Source organism: Stegostoma tigrinum, chromosome 30 (assembly GCF_030684315.1).
Source record: "Stegostoma tigrinum isolate sSteTig4 chromosome 30, sSteTig4.hap1, whole genome shotgun sequence".
Classification (NCBI taxonomy): Eukaryota; Metazoa; Chordata; class Chondrichthyes; order Orectolobiformes; family Stegostomatidae; genus Stegostoma; species Stegostoma tigrinum.
The window spans coordinates 3359568-3376060 of record NC_081383.1 but is presented as its reverse complement, the minus strand read 5'-3'; the positions used below and the strand labels follow the sequence as shown (position 1 = coordinate 3376060).

At 46.1% G+C, this 16493-nt stretch overlaps 1 protein-coding gene across 5 annotated transcripts in view; it reads right to left on the bottom strand.

The window, feature by feature from the left end:
• Window positions 1–16493, bottom strand: part of LOC125465965 (cAMP-specific 3',5'-cyclic phosphodiesterase 4C-like) — a 340991-nt gene that overhangs the window by 81220 nt on the left and 243278 nt on the right. The gene's annotated exons all lie outside the window — the stretch shown is intronic.

Below are 16493 nucleotides of genomic sequence, written 5' to 3'. Positions count from 1 at the left end.
CTTTTCAACACACACGCAGACAGATGGAATAGACAGACATACACTGAGAAAGGGTGGGGGAGGGAGGAGGAGGTGGCGTTGGAGAGGTAATGGGCGAGCAGTGTTATTGCTAGACTATAATCCTGAAACTCAGTTAGTGTTCTGGGGAAACTGGGTTCGAACCCTGCCAGAGGATAAACAATAACAACAAAATCTGCATAATTATATCAGCAACAATATAAGAATCTATTGAAGCTCATGAACCTATTGTCAATTGTTAGGAAAAAAGCCCATCTGGTTCACTAATGTACTTCAGGGAAGGAAATCTGCCATCCTCACCTGGTCTGGCCGACATGTAACTCCAGACCCACAGGAATGTGGTTGACTCTCAACTGCCCTCTGAAAAGGCCCAGCAAGCTGCTCGGTTTTAGCGGTTGCTACAAAGTCTCAAAGAAATGAAACCTGATGGATCACCCGGCAGCGACCTTGGCACTGCAAAAGACAACGGCAGAAACAGCCCTGTTGACCCTGCAAAGTCCTCCTCACTGACATCTGGGGTCTAGTGCCAAAACTGGGAGAGAAACAGCCTGACATAGTCATACTCACAGAACCATACCTTACAGACAATGCCCCATTCAGCACCATCACTGCTCCTGGATATATCTGTCCCACTGGCAGGACAGACCCAGCAGAGGGGGTGGCACAGTGGTATACAGTCGGGAGGGTGTTGCTCTGGGAGTCCTCAACATTGTCTCCAGACCTCATGAAGTCTCATGGCTTCAGGTTAAACATGGACAAGGAAACCTCCTGCTGGTTACCACATACCGTCCTCCATCAGCTGATGAATCCGTACTCCTCAGTGTTGAACAACACTCAGAGGAAGCACTGAGGATGACAAGGGCACAGAGTGTACTCTGGGTGGGGGATTTCAATGTCCATCACCAAGAGTGGCCCGGAAGCAGTTCTACTGATCGAGCTGGTTGGGTCCTAAAGGACAGAGCTGCTAAACTGGATCTGCGGCAGGTGGTGAGGGAACCAATAAGAGGGAAAAACATACTTGACCTCATCCTTATCAATCTGCCAGCTGCAGTTGCATCTGTCCATGACATTATCGGTGAGAGTGACCATCGCACAGTCCTTGTGGAGACAAAGTCCCACCTTCACATTGAGATTAACCTCCATCGTGTTGTGTGGCACTATCACTGTGCTAAATGGGACAGACTTCACACAGATCTAGCAGCTCAAAACTGGGCCTCCATGAGGCGCTGTGGGCCATCAACTTCAGCAGAATTGTACTCCAGCACAATCTGTAACCTCATGGCCGGCATATCCCCCACTCAACCATTACCATCAGGCCAGGGGATCGACCCTGGTTCAATGGAGTGCAGGGGGGGGCATGCCAGGAGGGGCACCAGGCATACCTGACGATGAGGTACCAACCTGGTGAAGCCACCAAACAGGACTACCTGCATGCCAAACAGCAGAAACAGCAAGTGATAGACAGGTCTAAGTGATCCCACAACCAATGGATTAAATCTAAGATCTGCAGTCCTGCCACATCCACTCCACTGAGACCTCTCATCATTTCATCACCTCAATTAAATCACCCCTCAACTTCCAAGCTCAAACCAAACCAATACACCTTCACAATAAACTCTCCAGTCCAGGCAACATCCACAACATTGGGTATCCTCTTTGGTATAAGCACATACTATGTGTATCTCTCTGTATGGAGCAAACACAGAGAAACTCAGCAGGTTGGACAGCTTCTGTGGAAAGTGAAACAGAGTTAATATTTCAAGCCTAGTGACCCTTCTGCAAAACTAAGTGGAGCAGGATTTCTTTAAAAACTGATAAAAGTCCAACTGGGCTAGACAGTGCAAATGCAGGAAAGATGTTTCTGATGAGCAGGAAGACCAGAAGCTTGATCTAATGATACAATTTAGGACTGAGATAAGGAGAAATTTCTTCACCCAGAGAGTGGTGAGCCTGTGGAATTCTTACAGAAAATGGTTGATTGAGTGAATGAATAAACGAACCATTTTATTTTCACAGTGAAAAAAATAGCAGAAGACAGTGAAAAGCTTTTTCAACTGTTGCCATGATCCAGTACCATTTTGAATAGTTTTAGGAATACGAACAGAAACCAGAAGCTTAAAGACAGTCCAAAACATTGAACAACTTTAAGCAGGACTTAGGCTTAGTTCTTGGAACTAAAGGGATCTAAGAACGTGGGGACAAAAGTGGGAACAGCAGACTGCATTGGACGGTCGGCCATGACCGTATTGAATGGTGGGGCAAGTTCAAAAGGCTGAATGGCCCACTGCTGCTCTCATTATCAACCTCCTCCCTTCTCTAAATGGTTCTCCATATTTAATGTGTCAGAAGCTTTCAAAACATTGAGTTTGTTGAGGTAGCCTGTTCCAAGGAGGAGCATGACCATCTTCCACATATAACCAGATGCTTCATCAAAGCCATGTCCCTTCTCGGCTCTCCTTCACACAGGGAGATGAGCAGAAACCGTGTGGTGACAGTGACGATCCAGAACCCTGGCTGCAGATTCAAACCACGGGCCTGAGGAAAATGACAGTATTTTACGAGCACAGGCCTGTCAAATCGTGCCACAGTTTGAGATCAGTCGGGGTGAGGTCAGGATGCACTTCTTCACAAAAAGGGAAGTGGAAATCTGTACTCCCCCTGCAACCTTCCAAAGAGGCATCTTGTGGGCAGGGGGGGGGGGGTGTTGTGGAGGAGAAGGGAGGTGTGTAAAAATATTAAAAGTGATAGCGGTTCAGGTACTCATTAACTACGATCCAAAAGAATTGTAGATTAGAATCAGGGGATTGATTGGCCTCTTCATGTGCTCAGACACTGCCTTGTTCATCCTTTACTGTCTCTATAATCTTCTCTAACCCAATGCAGGACATAAACAATATACAGTGACAATCGCCTTACCATACAAGTCCCACAACACACATGACACAGGGTACATAGTCAGTCAATGGTAGCCCCCCGCCCATTCCCCACTTCCATGGCTCTAAACTTTTTAACAAGCTTTTTGTCACCTCATGTCGCTAACATCTCCAGCATCTGTTATCTGATTGATTTTGTGGTAAAGGGGTGACACTCTGGGTTCAAATCCCACCATGGCAAATAAAAAAAGTCTTTAATTAACTGAAGTGTGACCACTTACATAAAACCCCATCAGGGTTTCTAACATCCTTTAGGGAAAGGAAACTGCCGTTCTTACCTGGTCTGGTCTACCTGTAACTCCAGACCCACAGCAATGTGGGTGACTATTAACTGCCCTCTGAAATGGCCTGGACCAGTTCTTCAGCAAAGGGCAGTACATACTGGGCCTGTCAGCTGTGCCTACGTCCCTGAAGGAATTTTCAAAATGCCTCACACAGTGGGAGGAGGGGATGAATCTTTGATGACAAGCATGAACGTAGTGGGCCGAAAGGCCTTTTTCTAAGCTGCAAAATCTTTTATGTTAAAGGCGCCACAGAAATGCAATGTTTTCCCTTTCCTAGTTCCGAAATGTGGGATCAGGTAAATAGCATTAGGAATCTGGGATGGACCAAAGATCCATGTATGTGGGGACAGGGTCTGTGTACACCAGGCGAGGTAAATGTGAAAACCTCCCCCCTCACCCCACCCCACGCCACTCCACCCCCTGCAGAGTTGAGCTGGCTGCTTCCCCTACTGCATTCTCACTGTACCTCTCTGGCTGAATTTGTGTAATATCGGCCCTTACTCTCCTCAAGGAGTGGACTCAGCACTTTAGAATTTTGCAGAGAGCTGGAGAACCAAGCTCCCACACGAAGACACTCCTTATCTGTCTGCAGAAATTCACTTAAAGTCAATTCTTTACTGGGGCAGCTGTAACCTGGTTACCTTGAACTGCTGAGATAGCACGGTGTAGAGCTGGATGAACACAGCAGGGAAAGCAGCATCAGAGGAGCAGGAAAGCTGACATTTTTCTGAAGAAGGGTCTAGACCCGAAACGTCAGCTTTCCTGCTCCTCTAATGCTGCTTGGCCTGCTGTGTTCATCCAGCTCTCCACCTTGTTATCTCAGATTCTCCAGCATCTGCAGTGCCTATTATCTCTACCTTGAACTGCTAACGACTACACTCCCTTCCCTCACACTAAATACAGAGACCAGCACCGTCCCTCTGTAATCAAACCCTAAACCCCTTCACTTCACAATGATCTCTGTCAGGACAGAAGACCCTCTGGAACTTAACACAGACCCTCCCCCACGAGAGCCCAAACTCCCATCCACTCCCACCCTTAACACCCAATCAGCACCAGAATTGAGACTTGCGTTGCTCTAACGCCCCTCCATATCTGAGAAAATCTCAAACTGCTTTCAAGCCAGTGAAGTCCCTTTTAAAGCCCAGCCCCTGTTGTCAACCCGCGCACAGCAAGCTCCCACTAAACCAGTAATGCAACAGTAGATAGCTAATCTATTTGATCGATGATGGTTACGGTATAAACGCTGACTCCAGGACACTGCAGAGAACTCCCCACCTAGTCTTCTTTTGCACTGATGAGCTGCGCTACTCCCTCATTGAGGTTGGGGTATTCGTGGAGGCCCCCTTCTCTAGTGAGCTGTTTATGTACCCATCACTATACATGACTAGATGTGGCAATGCTGCAGACCTGAGATCTGATCCGTTGGTTGTGGGATTGCTTAGCTCTGTCTTGCTCCTTATGCTGTTTTGCACTCAGGTGGTCCTGTTTGGTAACTTCACCATGTTGACACCTTATCTTGTGTTATGCCTGGTGCTGCACTCTCCACTGAACCAGGGTTGATCCCTGGATTGACAGAAGTAATAAAGTGGGAGATATAGAGCCAGTTACACAGCACAGAAACATACACTTTGATCTAATTCGTCCATGCTGACCAGATAGCTGAAACTGGTCTAGTCCCATTTGGCAACATGTGGACCATATCCTGCTAAAACATTCCTATTCATGTACCAATCCAGATCCTTGTTAAATGTAGCTGTGGGAGCTTACACAGACGCATGTGTGCACGCACACCCGCACACAGACACAGGAACACGCGCGCGCACACACACACACACACACACACACACACACACACACACACACACACAGGCACGCACCGGGAGAGGAGAGGGAGCTTCTGCCTAAGGCACGGGGTCAAGGGTTGAATCCCCAACTCCAGCCCCTTGGTTTCTCTATCCCGATGCAGTCTCTGAGAGAGGGCAGCACGGTTTACAGGTGAAAAGTTAAACCAGGATCCCATCCACACACTCCAGAGAATGTAAAAACTACCACAGCCCAATATAAGACAAAGTGCAGAGGAGTTTTAATGTGGTTTGAAAACGAAGCAAGGCTGATAGGAGAATAAACTTTTTCACTCAGTGAGCAGTTAGGCTGAGGAATATGCCACCTTGAAGTATGGGAGAAGGTAGGCTCCTTGGGGGATTCAAGAGGGACACTGGATTAAAACAGGATGCAAGGATCTGGGAAGAATTGGCTCTGGGTGATGATGCTCATTTAACAAGTCAATGCAGGCTCAAGGGGCTGAATGGCATCTTTTTTCCTGTGGTGTAACATTTCTGTGATTCTCAGAGCTGTCTCCGCTCTATGTTGCTGCATGTGGGTTTTTGCTGAGTTTAAATTAACACATAATTCAATTTTTTTTAGAAAGAACGCTCTTCATGGGCTGACAGGTTGCGAGATATCCTGGGGTGGTTGTGTGCTCGGTAAATGCAAACAGTTGTTGTTGCATGGAGCAGGAAGCCACGTTCTGTGTCTACATTGTGATAGCTACATTTGGGGCTAATTCGTGGGACGGTGGTGGGGGCGGGGGATTGGTGACAAGGCGGGAAGGGGACCTGCGGTATGAGTAGGAAAAATCGTTACAGCCTGTGAAAGGACAGAGAGGCTGGATAGAGACTGCATGGAAAAAGCAGTCAGCCTCTATTCCCTCCTCCGGCTCCAGGCCTCACCACTTCCCAATCTGGATCTGCACAGATTCTCCGACCTGTGTGATTGGCCACGGTCCTGACCCAGGCCACTCTGGGACTTGAACTTCTCCTATTCCTGTCTTTTGACCCTGACACTGTGGCGTCATCGCTCAGGGCCTGTGCTGGCCGTTCCCAGTCTCCTCTCTCAAAAAGAATACATCAAACTCTGGCACGTGCTCAAACGTTCCATCGGTGTCTCAACGACTCAACAGAACCGTCCAATCATTGGTCCGGATGGCCAAGTCTCCCTGGCAACAGCTACAGGCTACCATGTTTAGTTGGTTACATTGGAAACAATGATGGTTTTGTTGCTTCTGTTTTGCTTCTAAGTGTCTGCCCTTGTTCTCCCTGGTGTAGGATTTCTTCCTGTTTATACTCTTACGGCCCCTCGTTACAAAGGGCCACATTCCACCCAGCTCTCTCCAATTATCTCGCTCACGCTCCCCTATGAGTTCTCTGTGATCGATTTAACCTAAACAGCAAATTTCAAACTCTGTCTCTCACCAAAACCATTTGCCATCTCAGAATGCCCATAGCAACCCCACAGCTGGCTGGTGCACTGTTCAACAAGGAGTCATTGTTGGTTAAGCCACGTGCAATTTCCACACAGCAAGATCCCAAAAACAGCAAATGTAATAATGAGCAGTTGATTGGGTTTACTTTCTTAAATCGGTGCTGGTCGGAGGATAAAGATCAGACCCAGGTCACCAAAACGATATGACCCAGTTTCTTTTATATTCACCTGACGGCGCGGCGCCCCCTTGGCCCTGACCGTCCGGCAGCACGGCACCCCCTTGGCCCTGACCCTCCGACAGCGCGGTGCCCCCTTGGCCCTGACCCTCCGACAGCGCGGCGCCCCCTCGGCCCTGACCCTCCGACAGCGCGGCGCCCCCTTGGCCCTGACCCTCCGACGGCGCGGCGCCCCCTCGGCCCTGACCCTCCGACACCACTAGACTGGGAGTGCAGCCCTGATCACGAGTTAAAAGGTGAAGTGGAACTGAAATCCACATCAGATTCTAACGCTGGGTACTGGCAGTGTCTCCTTTTGCCTTTGTCATGGTTTATTTAACCTTGTTCCAGTAAATTTAATCTCCATACAACACAGTCATCTCATTGTCAGGCAGATTTTAAGAAGTCAGCCCCTGTGACATTGGGACATCGCCTCTTTTCTGGATTCTACATGAAGTTGGACACTGATGGATTGTGAAATCATCAGAAATGTTTTCATGTGTAATGTTCTGTCAGCAGTGAGCAACAGGATTAGTACTCCTGCAGTGTTTGCAACTGGGTGCAGAAGGTCATGGTTCTGAAAGGGTTAATGTTAGTGCCGATATTAAGCTCCACCCAATCTGAGGATGTCATGCCGTCTTAGGTGGAGAACCAAGAGGCGAGCTGAAAGTCCCGATAGGATGAGACGTTCTTGCTCCTGACAATCCTAGTTATTATATCCAACTAGCAAATGTTACCTCTTAACTGACATGCAATGAACCATGACTCTCTCATGGCTTGGCTGTTGTTAACCAGGAAGGTCAATAATCCTGGTACAGTGACTACACTTTAACCTGATGGCTAATTGGTGGTTACTTTCCAAAGAAGCACACAACAGAGTTGGGGAATGAAATACACCCTGTGCAGAATGTGGCGTGTGGGAGATGGACTCATTGTTTTTCATGCACTTGTAGGACATGAGTGATGCTGCCTGGCCACCTGTCGACCTTCCCTTGAACTGAGCAGCTTCCTGGGCCATTTCAGAAGGCAGTTGACAGTCAACCACATCGCTATGGGTCTGGAGTCACGTGTAGATTTCCTTCCCAAAAGGACATTAGTGAACCAAATGGTTTTTTCTGACAATCACTAATAGATTCACGGTCACCGTTACACTCTTAATTCCAGACTTTTTATTGAATTCAAATTCCACCATCTGCCATGGAGGCATTTGAAGGCAGGTCCCCAGAACATTAGTCTAGCAACAATACCATTGGGACACCATCTCCTCTGTTCCTGTCCATCTCTACACATGGGTGTTAAAGATTTGTCATCAGGACTCAGAGGGCAGGAGGGCTCTCCCTAGTTGTAATTTCCCTTGGAGAACAGTTTCAGCGAAATCCGGCTCGAGCCAAAGGAGGGATGCTATGCTTATTTTTATTCATTCATGGCGATGAGAGCATTGCTAGGTATATTGCCCACCCCTAATTACCCAGGGGGCAAGTTGGCAGATGGTGGAATTTGAATTCAATAAAAAGTCTGGAATTAAGAGTGTAACGGTGACCGTGAATCTATTAGTGATTGTCAGAAAAACCATATTGCGGCGGGTCTGGAGTCACATATAGGCCAGACCAGGTGAGGATGGCAGTTTTCTTCCCTAAAGGACTGTAGTGAATCAGATGGGATTTTCCAACAATCAATGGATTCATGGTCATCATTGGACTCTTGATTTCAGATATTTTACTGAATTCAAATTCCACATCTGTGGCAGAGATAACAAAGTGAGGAGCTGGATGAACACAGCAGGCCAAGCAGCATCTTAGGAGCACAAAAGCTGACATTTCGGGCCTAGACTCTTCATCAGATGTGTCTCTGATGAAGGGTCTAGGCCCGAAATGTCAGCTTTTGTGCTCCTGAGATGCTGCTTGGCCTGCTGTGTTCATCCAGCTCCACACTTTCTTATCTCGGATTCTCCAGCATCTGCAGTTCCCATTATCTCTCCACATCTGTCCTGGTGGGATTTAAACTCGGGTTCCCAGAGCATTCCCTGAGTCTCTGGGCTAACAGCCAAGGGACAGCACCACTTGACCATTCCCTCCCCTTAGAGGAAGTCTTCACAGGAACAGGCCTGGGGTCTAGCCTGGAAATGGGGGGGTGCTAAAGGTTTTGGTGGGGGGTGGTGGGAGTTGATGTAATTGAGGAGTTTAAACAGTTTAAGGGAATTAAACTGGGAAATTACTTTGTCCCATGGGGCTGCTGGAGGGGAATGAGCCCAGAAAGAAGGGGCAAAACACAAAACATTGAACCATATCGTTCAGGGGCGATGTCAGGAAACATTTCCTCACAAAATGGCTTGAGGAATTATGGAACTCTCTCCCTTGAGGTGTGAGGTCAATTGGAAATTTCAAAATTGAGTTTGATAGATTTTTGTGTGAACGAACCAGGGTGGATGGACAGAGTTTCGAGTCAAATAACCTGCAAATCCAGCTGAATGTCAGCCCAGAGTCAAGGTGATGGGTGGCCACCTCCTGTTCATGTTCGCTCAAAGCATTGTTAAATAGCTGTTTGAGGGATATTGCTGTGCAGAGTCTGCGCCAAACTATCAGCTACTAAGTCTCAGTAATTCATTGTACTTTGAAGTATTTCGAAACCAATGCAGATGACACAGGGTCTGCAGACGCAGTGGGAACAATTCAAGTAATCAACACAAGGTGGCAGCAGAGGATCAGGCGGCTCACCATCCTGCTCAAGCAGCGCTAAGTAACTTTGCATGTGCTGGGAAATGTGCTGACTTGCATCTCCATAGCGCCTTTCACATTTGTTTTGTTCCCAAAAAGTGTTTTACGAAATATCTACAGTCCACCAAGGCCTTTCAAATTGCAGTGGTCCCCTCTCAATGTTAAAGAAGCCAATCGTAACCTAAGTAATTTTACAAAGAATTTTCAGAAAAGTAACAAGCTCTTTGGAGAAGCCGAGACGATGCTAGCATTAAATATCACACACTGAACTCCATCCACACCCTCACCTCAGGTGGCTCTTTCAACATCCTTGCTCTACCTTTAACATTAATGTACTCTGCCTTTCTAGAAACTAGAATACAATAACAACAAGTTCCATTTTCATTGTGTCCTTCACAAGAGAAAACGCCTCAAGGACTTCACAGGAATCATTTCAAAGCAAAACTGAACATCAAGCCAAGGAACGCCAAGGAATTATAACTACACAATGAGTTTTGCTGAGAAAGGTTACATTTTGTCAAAGTTTTTCATTTTGCACTCATCAGGACCTTTTACAACAATGCCACCGTAAAGGGGAACAATGTTCATACTGTATGAAAGGAGAGTGCTGATGGACTCAGTCACAGCAGTTGATACCATGGAGAATGAACCAGTGTGATGACTGACAGAACACAAAACAGTATAACCCAGGAAAAGGCTCTAAAGCCCACCATATCAGCGCTGACTATGATTAAATTACAGTCAGTTCTGTTTTAATGTGTGCTCAGGCCAAGCGAATTGGCTATAATGCAACTGACAAATAGGGGAACGTAATTTCTAAAACGTGAGCATGTGTTGATTTCAACGCGATTCCGCTGGTGCACAGCAGAACATGCGTCAACATCACACGATGGTTTCATGGACTTTGTCCTGAGCACGTGCAACATTAGCGCTGAAAGAATTTCTGCACCAGTGCCACCTTCAAACACAACCTCCCTCCTTCATCCCAGGGGCCAGGGTGCAATAGCAGCTTTTAAAGTTTATTATTTAAGGCGCACATTTAAGAGGCTGATTGCAGACACTGAGGCGGATAACGAGTCTGCGCTTCAACTTTGGAGAACTTTAACATCAAGAATGCAATTGACATTATTGGAGAGGCCTGGGGAAATATCAGTAAGGACTGGTCGCACACTGTTTGGTGGAAGTTTGGATGAATTAGTTCTGAGGAAGGGTCACCGGATCTGAAATGTTAATTCTGCTTCTTTCCTTCACAGATGCTGCCAGACCTGCTGAGCTTTTCCAGCAATTTTTTATTCCTGGATTAACTATTTCTCACTCTTACCCAGCAATCACAACTGCACCTAACGGTGGTGATGACGATGATGATAAATGACCCTCAGTCCCTGCATTAATAACAGAGCAACCTCAAAACATTTTTTCAAAGTGTTAAATTTACTTTTATTTCATCACTAGATATGAATTAAACATCTAATTCAAACTGTGCTAGCCTTTGTGGTATGCTTTTGAGTGAAATCTTTTGGTGGTATACCCCTAAACCTGCTTTTGCCATCAGCCCCGTAAATTCTAGAGTGCAATTTTCTATAAAGCAATGTTGCACAGGAATGCAACGTTATAGCTGAATCCCCTTTAACTCCAACTGATCATGAGTCTGTCTAAATGCCTCTTAAATGTTGCTATCATTTCTGTTTCTACTACTCTCCCTGCAAGTGTGTTCCAGGCACCTACCACCCTCTGTGTAGAAACGCTGCCTCACACGTCTCCTTTAAACTTACTCGCTCTCACCTTAAACCTAGTATTTAATATTTCCACCCTGGGAAAAAGATTTTGACTATCCACCCCATCCATGCGCTTCATAATTTGATATACTTCCACCAGAGCGGTCCCTCACCATCAGATGCTCTTGCAAAATCCAAGATTGTCTAACTTGCCCTTATAGCTAATACACTCCAATGCAGGCGATATCCTGTAACCCTCTTTTGCACCCTCTCCAAAGCCTCCTCATTCTTCCCATGGTATGGTCACCAAAAACTGCACACAAAACTCCACACGTGCCCTGACTCAAGTTTTATACAGCTGCAACATAACTTGCCAACTTTTATACTTAGTGTTCTGACTGATGATGGCAAGCATGCCATATGCCTTCTTTACCACTTTATCTTCTTGTGTTGCCACTTACAGAGGGGTGGCACAGAGGTTAGCACTGCTGCCTCACAGCACCAGGGACCTGGGTTCGATTCCAGCCTCAGGTAACTGTCTGTGCAGAGTTTGCACATTCTCCCTGTGTCTGCGTGGGTATCCTCCGGGTGCTCCGGTTTCCTCCCACAGTCCTAAGATGTGCAGGCTACGTGGATCGGCCATGCTAAATTGCCTGTAGTGTTCAGGAATGTGTAGAGTGGGTGTGTTATAGGGGGATGCTCCAAGGGGCGGTGTGGACGTGTTGGGCAGAAGGGCCTGCTTCCACATTGTACAGATTCTATGATTCTATGGACTTGTGCCCCAAGTTCCCGCTGTATATCAATGCTCCTAAGGGTCCTGCCATTTATTTTATACTCGCGTCTTGAATTTGACTTTGCAAAATGCTTCATCTCCCACTTGTCTGTATTAAATGCCATTTCGCCACCCGACTTTCCAGCTGATCAATATCCTGCTGCCCCTTTGGATAATCTTTCTCATTATCCACAATTCCACCAATTCTTCTGTCGTCTGCAAACTTACTAATCACAGCACCTACATTTTCTTCCCTATAGTTAGGTGGCTAAAAGATGATACAAAGATCTCAGCAATGTCCTCACTTATCTCCATCAGAATCCTGGGATAGATCCCACAGGCCCTGGGGACGTAGCCACTGTCAATCTTTTTCAAAACACCTAATACCTCCTGCTTCTTAATATCAACTTGTCCGAGAATGCCAACAAATGCCTCCCCAATCTTACATTCATGTTCTTCTCCTTGATGAATACAGACACAAATTCTCATTAAGGGCCTCACCCAAAGTTTCTGATTCCACACAGAATTTCTGTCCTTTGTGCTTGAGTGAGCCTACTCTTTCCCTAGCTACCCTCTTCCTCCTAATCTATCTATAAAATGCCTTGAAATTCTCTTAAATTCTACTTGTCAAGGACACTAGCTGTCCTAATTCCTTGTTTAAGTTTTTTCCTGCTTCCTTTATATTCCTCAAGGGCCTGATTTCAGTTCCCTAAACATTACATATGCTTCCTTTTCTTTTTAACTAATCTTTCCATATCATCCAGGGGTCCCTAATTTTGTCATCCTTATGCTTTACCCTTTTAGGAACATGCCGATCTTAAACCCTGAACAACTGGCCTTTAAAAGATTCCCATGTGTCAAATGTGGATTTATTCTCAAACTGCCATACCACCCCCCACCCCCCACTAACCCTGCAATCTAAAATCTGCAGTTCCTGCCTAATGCTGCTCTAATTAACTTTATCCAATTTAGCGCTTCCACCTGAGGATCAGTCTTATCCTTATCCATTACTATCTTAATTATGATCACTGTTGCTTAAATGCTCCCCCCACCGAAACTGTGATCACCTGGTCAGGCTCATTCCCCAATACAAGGTCTAGAATAGCCCTTTCCCTGATTAGGCTATCTACATATCATTTGAGTTAACTGCAAAAATTTGGTTTAATTTTTAACATCAGGCTCACGGGCCACTGTTGGTCAAGTCTTTGTCCTGAAAGTAAACCAGCAAACAGTCGTTCCATATTCTGTTGAGTTGAAATGGGCACATTTTTCTCCAGACAACGGGACCCTGTGTACAAATGAATAATTGTAGTTTCCAGTCTTCAAAGCTGAGTCACCCATTGCCCTGACTGACCATGTGAAACTGGCCTTCAGGGTAATTCTCAGCATGCTCAGGATTACCCAGCAAATGCTATCCAGTGTGATTCCACATATGTACTAATGACTGGCAGATCACTGAAAGAAAACGAGGAATGGAAGCAGGCCATTCAGCCCATTGTGCCTGCTCCCCCACTTAGTACTGTCACAGCCGACCAAACACTTCAATGCATTCTCCCCGCACTGTCCCCATAACCTGTGACAATCAAAAAGTAAATTGTCAGTGCAGTAATGCCCAGCTTTGGTTTTCCACCACAAATATCACACTGACCATACCCAACTAGCTCGCACTTGCAAAGTGCCCAGCGAAGGGTCCCACTTTCAATGTGATCTCACTGTTACACGGCATTAGAAGTGCTGCTCCTGTTATTGGGAGGTTTGATAAACAGAGAGCTACAATTTAGGATTTGACAAGTTAGCAAAGGAACCAGTGATCACATGATTACAAAGGGTTACAATGAGGACTACACTGCTCAAACACAGCCGACAGGAAAACTGAGCGGAGAACTGGGAAAATACTCTGAAAGGACAAACAATTAGAAAGCAGTGGGGCAACAGCAGGGGAAGGGAGACAGATTGGACACCTAATAGACATGATGGATGGAATGATATCTACCTGTAAGGGAACTGCACACAGTAACACAAAGTGGCAACAGATCCTCACCGATCCCACATCCAGTCAAGTTCAGATCTATTTATTTAGGTGAGAATATAGAAGGCATGGTTAGTAAGTTTGCAAATATCATGAAGATTAGTGGTATAGTGGACAGTGAGGAAGGACATCTGAGATTACAAAGTGATCTTGATCGGTTGGGTCAATGGCCTGAGGAGTGGCGGATGGAGTTTAATTTGGATAACTGCGAGGTATTGCATTTTGGTGAAACAAGCAAGGGCAGGACTTACACAATTAACAGTCGGGCCTTGCCCAGTGTTGCAGAACAGAGACACCTAGGGGTTCAGGTACATAATTGTTTGAAGTGGGCATCACAAATAGACAAGGTGGGTAAGAAGGTGTTTAGCACACTTGCCTTCATAGAGCACACAGCACCACACAGCACAGGCCCTTCAGCTCACAATGTTGTGCCGACCTATTATCCTACTCTAAGATCAAACTACCCTGCATACCCTACCTTTTACTATCGTGCATGTGCCTATCCAAGAGTCGCTTAAAATTCCCTAGTGCACCTGATTCCACCATCACTGCTGTCAGTGCGTTCCACACACCCACCACTCTCAGTGTAAACCATCAGAGCTCAGTCCTTCAAGTATAGGAGTTGGGACGTTATGTTGAGGTTGACCAGGACGTTGGTGAGGCCTCTTCTGGAGTATTTTGTACACATGTGTCCAGTTCTGGTCTCCCTGCTTTAGGAAGGATAATATTAAACTGGAGAGGGTTCAGAAGATATTTACCAGGATGTTGCTGTGAATGGAGGGTTTGAGTTATAAAGAGAGGCTGGATAGGCTGGGACTTTTTTCACTGGAGTGTAGGGGGTTGAGGGGTGACTTTTTAAAAGAGGTTTACAAAATCATGAGGGATATAGATAAGGTGAATAGCAGTGTGTTTTCCCTAAGATAAAGAATTTCAAAACTAGGGAACACATTTTTAAGGTGAGAAGAAAAATATTTAAAAGAAAAGACAAGGGTGCAATTTTCTTGAAAAGAGAGTGGTTTGTGTGTGGAATGAACTTGCAGAGGAAGTGGTGGATGTAGATACAGTTACAACATTAAAAAGACATTTGGATAAATACATGTATAAGAAAGGTTTGGAGGGATATGGGCCAAGTGCGGGCAGGTGGGACTAGTTTAGTTTGGGATTATGGTCGGCATGCATTGTTTGGACCGAAGGGTTTGTTTCTGAGCTGTATGACTCTATGACTCCACGTCAGAAAATGTGACAGCACGATCCCACAAAGAGCTAAAATAAAATAAAGAACTGTAGATGCGGGAATGGTTCTGAAGAAGTGTCACCGGACTTGAAAGATTGACTCTGTTTTCCCCAACACATGCTGCCAGAGTTCCTCCAACTATTTCTGTCTTTTGCGTCCCACAAAGGGCTGTTTGGCAGGTAACCTGGTTTAGTTGAAAGGAGTAACATTGTCCATGGCATAGAGGGAAAGTCCCCCACCCTGCCCCACACAGGAAAGCAGTGAACACGGGTTAATGGTCAGGCCTCAGTTACACATGTTCCCTGAGGCATGGTGCTGCGACAGTGCAGTCCTGTGGACATAGTTGGACACAGCACCATGAAACAGCAGCCGATCTCGGCACCGGTGACAGCTATGCGCCAGTCTCAATGTTTAAAGTCAGGGTTTTGCAGAATTGTGCCCTGCCATTTGAGTGCATCTTACAGGTTGACCCAGAGGGCTGCCTTTCAAGATGAGATGTTAAACCAAGACCCAACACAAGTGGAACAAGACAAGGAGAGTTCTCCCCAGTGTTCCTGGGAAATATTCAGTCCGCTGTCAACAATGGAAACAAAAATGATGGGGGTCCGCTGACAGCACAGTGGTAGTATCCCCACTTCTGAGCCAGGAGGTCCCGGTTCAAGTCCCACCTGCTCCAAGGGGGTAGCATAACACCTGTGAGCAGGTTGTTTAAAATGTCTATAAAGAGAGTCTTGAGGTGCAATGGTAGTGTCCCTATCTCTGGGCTGGAAGACACCGATTCAAGACCCACCTGCTCCATAACATCTCTGAATAGGTTGATGATAAATCAGTCTAAAAGGGTAATTCTAGTTTTTGTTAGTTACTCTACTGTTCTTGGGAGCTCACTGTGCGGACAACTACTGCTGAGTTTCGCACATGACAAATGTGGCGAGGCTGCAGAACGATTTGATTGGCTGGAAAGCACTCTGGGTCACGGTAAGGTTGTGAAAAATCATCATTTTTCGGACAAACGTGATGAATGAGTGGACTGTGGGCACTGCAAGGCTGAGAGGCCTGATCTCCAACAAACCGGACCCAAACTTCCTCTCGGCAAATTCACTTTTTTTTGTTGTAACAGGATGACTTTATCATTTTGAGTGCTGTGTCTTGTGAGATTGTGATTAGGGCTGACTGGCTTTAGGACTCTGAGAAAGGTCTTAACTTGTTTACTCAGAAAACAACACAAACCGTGTCACTGTGGACAGAAATGAGACTTTTGTTTACGATCTGACAGCCAAGCAGTCTCCTCTCGTTTATTTAAAGATTGAAGATCCAC